We start from the raw sequence: 9,402 nt of genomic DNA on the forward strand, positions 1-9,402 counted from the left end.
ATTAATACTCATCATCAGAAAAGGTTAAGCAAATAGTGAACATCGAACATCTAGCATAATATAAGAGACACTAAGAGTATAACAAGACAATTATGCTATGGTCTGATTAAAACAACGCACAAGCCTTATGTTAATGTAAGACTGTATAATTGAACTTCAGTGATTTTGTTTACCTTAAACTGAAATTAATCCGCCAGTAATTTGATGAAAGTAAGCATTTCTTGGTTTATGGTGTTACTGTTCATGTTTTCATTGACCTTGTTTGTTATATAATGTATACATACATTAACATTACACGTATGTGTCACAAGAGTCCGTTATCTTGAATGGCAGAAAACGATCGCAATGCATTTCAAAATTATGTTTTATTCCCCAATGAAAAGCAACATTTAAGACAGCACGAGCTTCCCGTGACAACTTCACAACAATGCAAAGGAAAACTAACGAAAACATGCATATAACTCGAAGCATAAGACTGTAATTATACGAATTGAATGCTTCTAAATTCAGGGCCGTAACTAGGCATCGGAAACAGACGAGGCAGGGGTCTGAGGGTCGCCGATTGAGGCCCCCATGTTAATGGGGGGGCCAAAATTGTAATATAAGTGTCCAAAATAAAACTTGTTACATACGTTTTTGTTTCATATGTTCCAGTACCGTATGAAGAACTGCATTAGGCTATCAGAGCCGGCTGACAGATACTTGCCTTGAATTTTGTACCATCCAACATATATCCATTTCAGTAAAGTAGGACACATGTTTGATAGTAGAAAAAGCGGGACAAGTATGTGTGGTCAACGTTTCATTGAAAATAGCACATTTTAATAACACTTTAATAAAGTCCAAAGAGTGGAACCTAGTCACTGTCTCAATCTAATTAAAATAAAGTTCTCTGATTTCTTTATACTCATATATATATACGAGCACGCGAGTTAATATGGATCAGAATTTTAATCAGATTGGTCTCTGTCTGCGAATGCTAGTTTGACCTTTCCTGTGCCACTAAAATCCCATCGTTTGAGAACAGCTTCTACGTTCACTTCTCTCATCAGTAGCTACGGCCCTTTTCTTTTTGTAAGTTTAAAGTGTGATAAAAGCGTTGATTGATCGTGAGCATAATAAGTATATTTAGTAAGAAGCGATTCCGCACTTCATACTAAATGTGTTTCGCTTTTACACCCCAAAAAAATTACAAAAGGAAAAATTCAATTCTTAAACATAGTTGAATCAAACGTAATTTAATCCTATTAGGATTGGTCCTTGGAAAGGATGAATCTACCAAACAGGTACAGGTACTGTACATGCGTATATCGAAGAACAAGACCTCAAGAACATATTTAAAGTAAATTTTCATCTTAAAATAACTGAAATAACTACATGTTTGTTTTAAGCTACGTGTTTATAAATGTCAACATTAAGCTCGCACATTTATGACATATTTAATGTTATAATGTGTCACTTGTTTGTTGTCACGAATACTTAAAAATAAATAAGTTAATTAAAGCAAACCGTTTCAACTTATGTTTAATCTGCATGCTTTGAATTTTAAAATACTTTAGGTAAAGCAGCTCATTAAGAAAAAATTAAATAACAACACCCTTGTTTTTAAAAATCTTTCTTCCCATGGTATTTGTTCGCAATAAAGATAAGAACTATCATTTTTCAAATATATATATAACAATTTTGCTATTTCTGGCATAATACGTTTTCATTATTTATTGAATAAAATAGATGAAGTTATCAGCATGTATTTCACATTAAATATTATCCTAATTTACATATTGTGTGGTAATTAATTAATATCAGATTTTTTGGCATTCTTTCCCGGTAGTACGCATTAAGGCGTTCTCAATTTTCTTAAATGGACTGAACGTTAAATTTATGAATTACTATGAATAATTCTTTGGGATTGTGGATATCTTTGTTTGTTTTGATACAATTATCATGCATATATGGTGAGTAAAAATAAAAAGTACATTTAAAAGTATTGTCCATTTACATAAAACTTTTAGAAACATTCGTTTAGACCGTATGTCACAGGGCATCATTCTTTTTAACAAGAGAAAACATAGGTTTCCAGTTTAGTACATTTTGAACGTTCGTATATAATTTTAGATAGACCGGTTTTGGTCAACTCTCTTAATCTAAAAGCTGATCCAAAAAAAAACTTGAGATAACAGAAAATTTGAGATATCAGGATTAATTTTTATGCAAATTTTTCAATTGGGTATACATTTTTTTTTTGAGATAAGAGTTTGAGAGAACGAGAGTTGAAGTATATTACAGAAGAGACATCAACAGACTAAAAATGTTTTACTTGGTCGAGAGGTCTAGGGAGCTTGACAAAATGAAGGCGTTGTCGCCTTTCATGTCTCAATTGTTCTTATGTTCCCAACTTGAGGGAATGATATAAATTTGCAAGTGTTAACAGCTGACATGCTACAATGCAATTGTCTAGCATATGTTCCTGCTGCCAGAACTGTTATCGTCAAATTATTGACTTTGTTTTAATTGTGATAACGTGGCACAAAACTACATATTATCTAACACATGATACAGAAATTTGTTCTTTCAAACCATATTCATAATTCATTAATAAATTTGCTCACTTTGTGTCTATCGATTGTAACGACAATACTTATGATGGTTAAGTGCAGAAAGTTCTCCATTACCGAACATGTATCCAATGTAGAAAAAAAATGAGAAGTAAGTTTCATTAAATTGATTTTTTGTTTGGCACATTACAGATAACACTAATTGAGGGAATGTATTTCTCTTCTTCGGATTTTTTTTTTTTTTTGTCTACTTTTTTTTTAATTGAACCGCCACAAGAAAATTACGTTGGTCATACCATCGCACATCAACGCACTTTAGTTCATTAAATTCGTAGGACAGATATTTGAGGAAAGGTCATATAAAGTTAAATTATTCAATATTTTGGCGATATGTAATTAAGTGTATTTAATACACGTGCATTTGCTTTATCTTTGTAGGAATATCATTAAGGTGAAAGATTAGAGCATATGTTACATATATCATTAAGGCAAAATATACGTTATTGGCCGGTATTTCGGATTTTTATATAATTTTGTATACAATTAAAAAATTGTTAAAATTTATCAGAATACCGAAAAAAGATATATATGTAGCATTTAATATACTTCCAGAGATACAATTAATTAAAGATTTGTGAAACAAAATATAAATGTACGTAAACATCCGTAGAAAAAATGCCAAATAGAACAGACTATCGGAAAAAGGAAAAGAACATATCTATATCTGTCCCAAGTCAAGGCTGTCTTTGTTTACATGTATAAGATGTTTTAGTCTTTAGATGGCAGATCTTTCGTCGACCCTATTAAGCTATTCTATTACTTCTGTAGACTCATAGCGATTTTGATATATTGTAAATCCTACCTCCCGATAAATGAGGACGACTGTATGCTGATATCTAGTCAGATTTTGTTGAAGACAGTATATTGACCTCTAGATATCTTTTGTTGAAGACTGTATGTTGACCTCTAAATGTCTTTTGTTGAAGACTGTATGTGACCTCTAGATATCATTTGTTGACAACTGTATGTTGACCTCTAGATATCTTTTGTTGAAGACTGTATTTTCCCTCTAGATGTCTTTTGTTGAAGAATGTATGTTGACCTCTAGATATCTTTTGTTGAAGACTGTATGTTGACCTCTTAGCGTCTTTTGTTGAAAACTGTATGTTGACCTATAGATATCTTTTGTTGAACACTGTATGCTGACCTATAGATATCTTTTGTTGACAACTGTATGTTGCCCTATAGATATCTTTTGTTGAAGACTGTATGTGACCTCTAGATGTCTTTTATTGACAACTGTATGTGACCTCTAGATGTCTTTTGTGGTTTAATTATGTTGTTGTGTGTGTTTCTTTCTCATTGATGCAAATCTTACTTGACAGTGTCATTTGTTCTTTAAAATAAAATTACTTTCAATGTTAGTCGAAAGGATTCAGCACAGACAAAGTATATTGTAGTTTTATTTAACCGATTCTAAAAGTATAGAATACGTTTGTGATATATTTCATTTAAAATACAAAATAGATTCTAGATCATTTTTTCCTAAATCTTGTTTTAGGTTTTAAATGTTCTGGGACTGGCTTGGGTCATGGGGTGTCCCAACTCTATGTATAAAAAATATTAAGGACGAATATAGTATGTTCAACGGAATACATTTCTTGTGTGTATCATCAGAGGATAATCGGTTAATACAACGAAAATTTTCATTTGGTCATTTGGTCATTTAGGAATTTAGGAATTCAATATTATATTGCTTATATGTTGGAAAATGCGATTGTAAGAAAAAAAAATGTGTCGCCTATTTCTACTTTGACGTCCCCTGGCACACTGCGTCACCCTGATCAGTCAATCAGAAGCCGTCGATCTATGACGAGATCATAAATATTTAATCTCTATCGTCTTAATTGTCTACAAAGCCTCTTTTCTTATTTTAAAGACAAAAAAGTTTCGTTTAGTGATCATTTTGTGTTACAACTTCTTAAAAAATATTTTAATTCAAATCTTGTAGTTGAGAAAACTATTATATACAAAACCGTGATATGATTGTCAAAATTCTTTTCAAATTTATAAACTAGAAATACAAGGCTATGTTATGATCTGTTATATCTGAATAGTTTGTAAGTATTTCAGATTATAGATATAAGTATAAAAAAATATGGAGATGTGGAATGATTGCCAATGAGACAAGTATCCACCAAAGTTCAAATGAAGTTGATGTAAGTAATAATAGACAACTGTTAAACGTTAAGCTTTGGGCTAGCTGTCAGTAACTGCGAGTAATCTCAGGTCTTACTTTTTTGTTGTGGTGATGTATAAATAACATGCCACGCCCGGTCTATGTTTTAGTTAGATGTATTTCTGCTTTGTATCGATTTGATGAGTTAAGCCCTTTTCATCTGATGTTCATAGTTTTTACTGTTACACTACTGTCCCAGGTTAGGTGAGGGTTTGGCGCCAGCAAACTAGTTTAACTCCGCCATATTCTGTATGTGCCTGTCCCACGTCAGGAGCATGTAATTCAGTGGATGTCGTTTGTTGTTGTTACAGTATATCATATTTGTTTTTTTGTTCATTGTTTTGTACATAAATCAGGCCGTTAGTTTTCTCGTTTGAATTGTTTTACATTTGTCATTTCGGGGCCTGTTATAGCTTACTATGCGGTATGGGTTCTGCTCATTGTTGAAGGCCGTACGGTGATCTATAGTTGTTATTTTTATATCATTCGTACGGCCTTCAGCAATGATAAAAACTCATACCGTAAAGTAGGCTATAAATAGCATCGGCATGAAAAATATTAAACAATTCATTTGAGAAAACTAACGGCCTAATTTATAACAATACAATTAACGAAAAACAAATATGACAGACATGAACCAACGACAACCACTGAACTGCAGGCTCTTGACTTGGCATAGACACATAAACAATGTCAGGAACATCGTTAGTATTTGTTGTTTTGTATATCATGTCATAAGGCTAATTAATTACACATGGAGTCTCTTCTTGCTTTCATTTTGTAAAAACTACTGGTAATTGTATTTTAAAAAAAAGCTTGACATATTTGTGTGGACAGAATTATCTGTGAATTTCAAAGGATAACAAAAAACGATGCGTAATACTATGTTATATGTAGTGAAATACAGGGGGTTAACGGTAATACATGTTATATGTAGTGAAGTACAGGGGGTTACGGTAATACATGTTATATGTAGTGAAGTACAGGGGGTTAACGGTAATACATGTTATATGTAGTGAAGTACAGGGGGTTTACGGTAATACATGTTATATGTAGTGAAATACAGGGGTTAACGGTAATACATGTTATATGTAGTGAAGTACAGGGGGTTTACGGTAATACATGTTATATGTAGTGAAATACAGGGGTTAACGGTAATACATGTTATATGTAGTGAAGTACAGGGGGTTTACGGTAATACATGTTATATGTAGTGAAATACAGGGGTTTACGGTAATACATGTTATATGTAGTGAAGTACAGGGGGTTTAACGGTAATACATGTTATATGTAGTGAAGTACAGGGCGTTAACGGTAATACATTTTATATATGTCGTGAAGTACAGGGGGTTAACGGTAATACATGTTATATGTAGTGAAGTACAGGGGGTTTACGGTAATACATGTTATATGTAGTGAAGTACAGGGGTTTACGGTAATACATGTTATATGTAGTGAAGTACAGGGGGTTTACGGTAATACATGCTATATGTAGTGAAGTACAGGGGGTTTACGGTAATACATTGGGTTCATTTCAAAAAGAACTGTTCTGGCGAGGCGTTACCCGAGTTTTGTTAACCCCGTTGTGTTCCCGTATATCACTGCAAGTCATTAAATAACAAATGCATCTCGCTTATAACTCTCCGTCTGCCGTGACATGATGAAAACTTTTGCTGAGTTTTTTTTTTCGGTAAAACGTTTTGGACAAAGATACTGTAAGACAATTTGCAGATCCTCACAATTATTAGTCGTTTTACCTCTGAGTCGATAGAGTTTCATATTGTATTGTAATTTTTGAGATTTTAAGATATGTTTTTGATCGCAATGAGATCTTTGAAAAATTCATAGACAAAAACATTGCCTAGGTAACCGTGCTCGATTTTGATTGATTAATTAATGCTTGCTTTATTTCGTTGAAATCTTCTCACAAATTTGAGATTTTATGAAACTGGTATATTTGGCAGTAAATAGACAAATTAGTTTTATTTAAAAGCAGCTATGATCAATGGACATTAATGAAATTTTGTAAAGTATTTTGTTTCATTCATCGTAACAAAATATGTTTTGACCTTTTCGTGCTGTTTTACAAGTTTTTTTCATTGTCATTTTTCTAGTTTTTATAGTAGTTGGAATTCACTGTGAATTTTTACATATTCACATTAAAAGTATGTGTTGCCGTGATAATTGTAGAGAAAACTATTTCAGTTGTTCCTGAAAATATTTGTTTTAACCAATTGTCGCCTTTTTTGTTGGAAGAAAACTAGAAATAATTCAATTACAGTAAAAATATAGGACCAATTCTGACAAAATATGTTAGAATGTCCTCTGTGTCATTTAGAAACGCCAAAACATTTTTTGTAACTCATTCTCTGTAAAATTTTGTGCATGGTATTTTAGTCATATGCTTAGATGTGGTTACTACGTTGTCATCATAAACAAGATTAATAATGTTCAATCGGGTTATTGAACGTTCATTATCCTGTTAACAGCTGTCTGTCCTGAAATCGACTCCACTCATTATAAAATAAGGAACTGATTTACAATGGGTCAAACTATCCACCAGACACCAAACGTAGATGTCAGCTCATGATTTTTTTCTAATGAAATATTAAAATGCTGTATGCAATTAACTTTACATTTTATTTAATCTTGTCATTTTTATTTCAGGTCAACGGCGAAGAGCAGATGGACTTGGATTTATACCCAGGACTCCACAAAACGCAAAACGGAATGAACAGCGTTTATCTGCCATTAAACGAATCAAATACATGAATGAAATGGCATTTAAGAACAATAATAATAATATGAATAATGGCAAGACTGGAATGAATATGTTTCAAAACAGTATGCAAGCCAATAACAACATGAATAATCGTCGGATGGGAATGAATAATAACAACATGAATAACCATCGGATGGGAATGAATAATAATAACAACATGAATAATGGTCCGACTGGGATGAATTATGATAACAACATGAATAATGGTCCGACTGGAATGAACACAAATGGTGGACAAATGAATGTAGCCCACATGAATCCAGAATATGTTGAATCTATGATGGACTTGCCGGGTGGTATGCAGATGCTGATGAATGCGAGAATGGGAAATGGAGGAATGACATCTAGCGGGGTAACTATTATAAACACAGAGATGAGTGAAATGGGAATGATGCAGAATGGCATGATGGGTAACAATGGCAGACGAATGGGCAGAAGAGGACAACAGAAAATGAGGTTGCCAATGTGTCAACCTTTATCGGAGTGTGCTGAAAGATTTATACCACCACAATGCCGGGCGTGGAGATACGATACTATGAACAGCGTGATGTGCCGCGCATGCCCAACAAACAGATGTGAAGGCGGAGCAAAGGAGTACTTCAATACGATGTACAAATACCATCCGTCAAGACTTATGTTAAAAATGTTACAGTAAATCGCATATATATATAGATTCTACCACTGCATCGAGTGTGATACGATATTTATCCACTCGAGACAGTTAAATTTTCAAATTTAAAACGCGAGGCTCGCCGAGCGTTTTAAATATTTAAAATTTAACTGTCGAGAGTGGATAAATATCGTATTACACGATATTTGGTGGTGGAATCTGTTTCTCTAATGATTTTTAAACAATACGCAGGCAAATTTATTCCTTCTTTTCGAATGATCTGCAAAAAGATGTGTTCTTTCTATGTGACGTCATCAGGCATGGTCGCCTTTTTTCATGCCGTCACAATAGGAAATTTAGAGGAAAGCAAGAAAACTCGACGTCATAATCGGATTTTAACCAATGAAGAACTGAGATTAAAAGAACCACACGTTGATTAAATTTTTTTTATACAATGGGTGCAGAAAAGGATAAATTGACGAAGAATTAGAGAAACATATATATATGTATATATGTATCAGCTGTTATTTTTTTAACTGAAAAATAACTTATAAATCTTTTATTCATTTCAGTACTCTGGTCATAACTTTTGTTGGATTTTTTTTACTTTTCGTCCAAATTAGTTTACTCGAACATTGCATGGTAAATGCAAGATATAAACATAACTGATCAAGTACGTTAACGAATGTTACTTTGTTTCTACAGATCAGAGCTGAGATTCATAACGATTGATAAATATCACGTTTATAATTCATCGAGTACTTGAAACGTTGTTTCTTCTTTCTACAGGTGTATACGGAAAATATAACGTATAATATAAAGATGTCTGGTTACGTAGTACTAGTTCGTAACGAGATGTTTCATACTAGATTTTTTTAATTACATTTTTACATGCATTTGCGTCTACATTTTATAAAAAATAAAAAACCTTCGGACAAAGTTAACCTTACAATTTTATCTTCTTTTAAAGCAACGTTCTGTCTTAAAACGTCCAAATTTTATTTTTCCATCTTTTGTTGTCCATCGTTTTATTTTGGGTTTAAAAATATTGCAGTTTAGCACTTTTTCATATTAGATAACCTTACGTTCAAGCATAAATATTAAATAAATAAACATTTTCCTTATTGAAACAGAGATGTTATAATAGTATTACAAGCATCATTTCTCCTAGATCCACAACAAATTACCTCAGCGTCCGCTTCTAAGTTGTAACCTT

General features: G+C 32.7%; 1 long non-coding RNA gene across 1 annotated transcript; it reads left to right on the top strand.

The window, feature by feature from the left end:
• Positions 1-1,800: 1,800 nt before the first annotated feature.
• On the top strand, positions 1,801-9,130 carry LOC127705206 (uncharacterized). Its single transcript, XR_007983744.1, has 2 exons — positions 1,801-1,955; positions 7,462-9,130. It is a non-coding gene; the product is annotated as an uncharacterized LOC127705206 (long non-coding RNA).
• The last annotated feature ends 272 nt before the right edge of the window (positions 9,131-9,402 follow it).

The sequence above is a fragment of the Mytilus californianus genome, unplaced genomic scaffold (assembly GCF_021869535.1).
Source record: "Mytilus californianus isolate M0D057914Y unplaced genomic scaffold, xbMytCali1.0.p SCAF_6, whole genome shotgun sequence".
Lineage (NCBI taxonomy): Eukaryota > Metazoa > Mollusca > Bivalvia > Mytilida > Mytilidae > Mytilus > Mytilus californianus.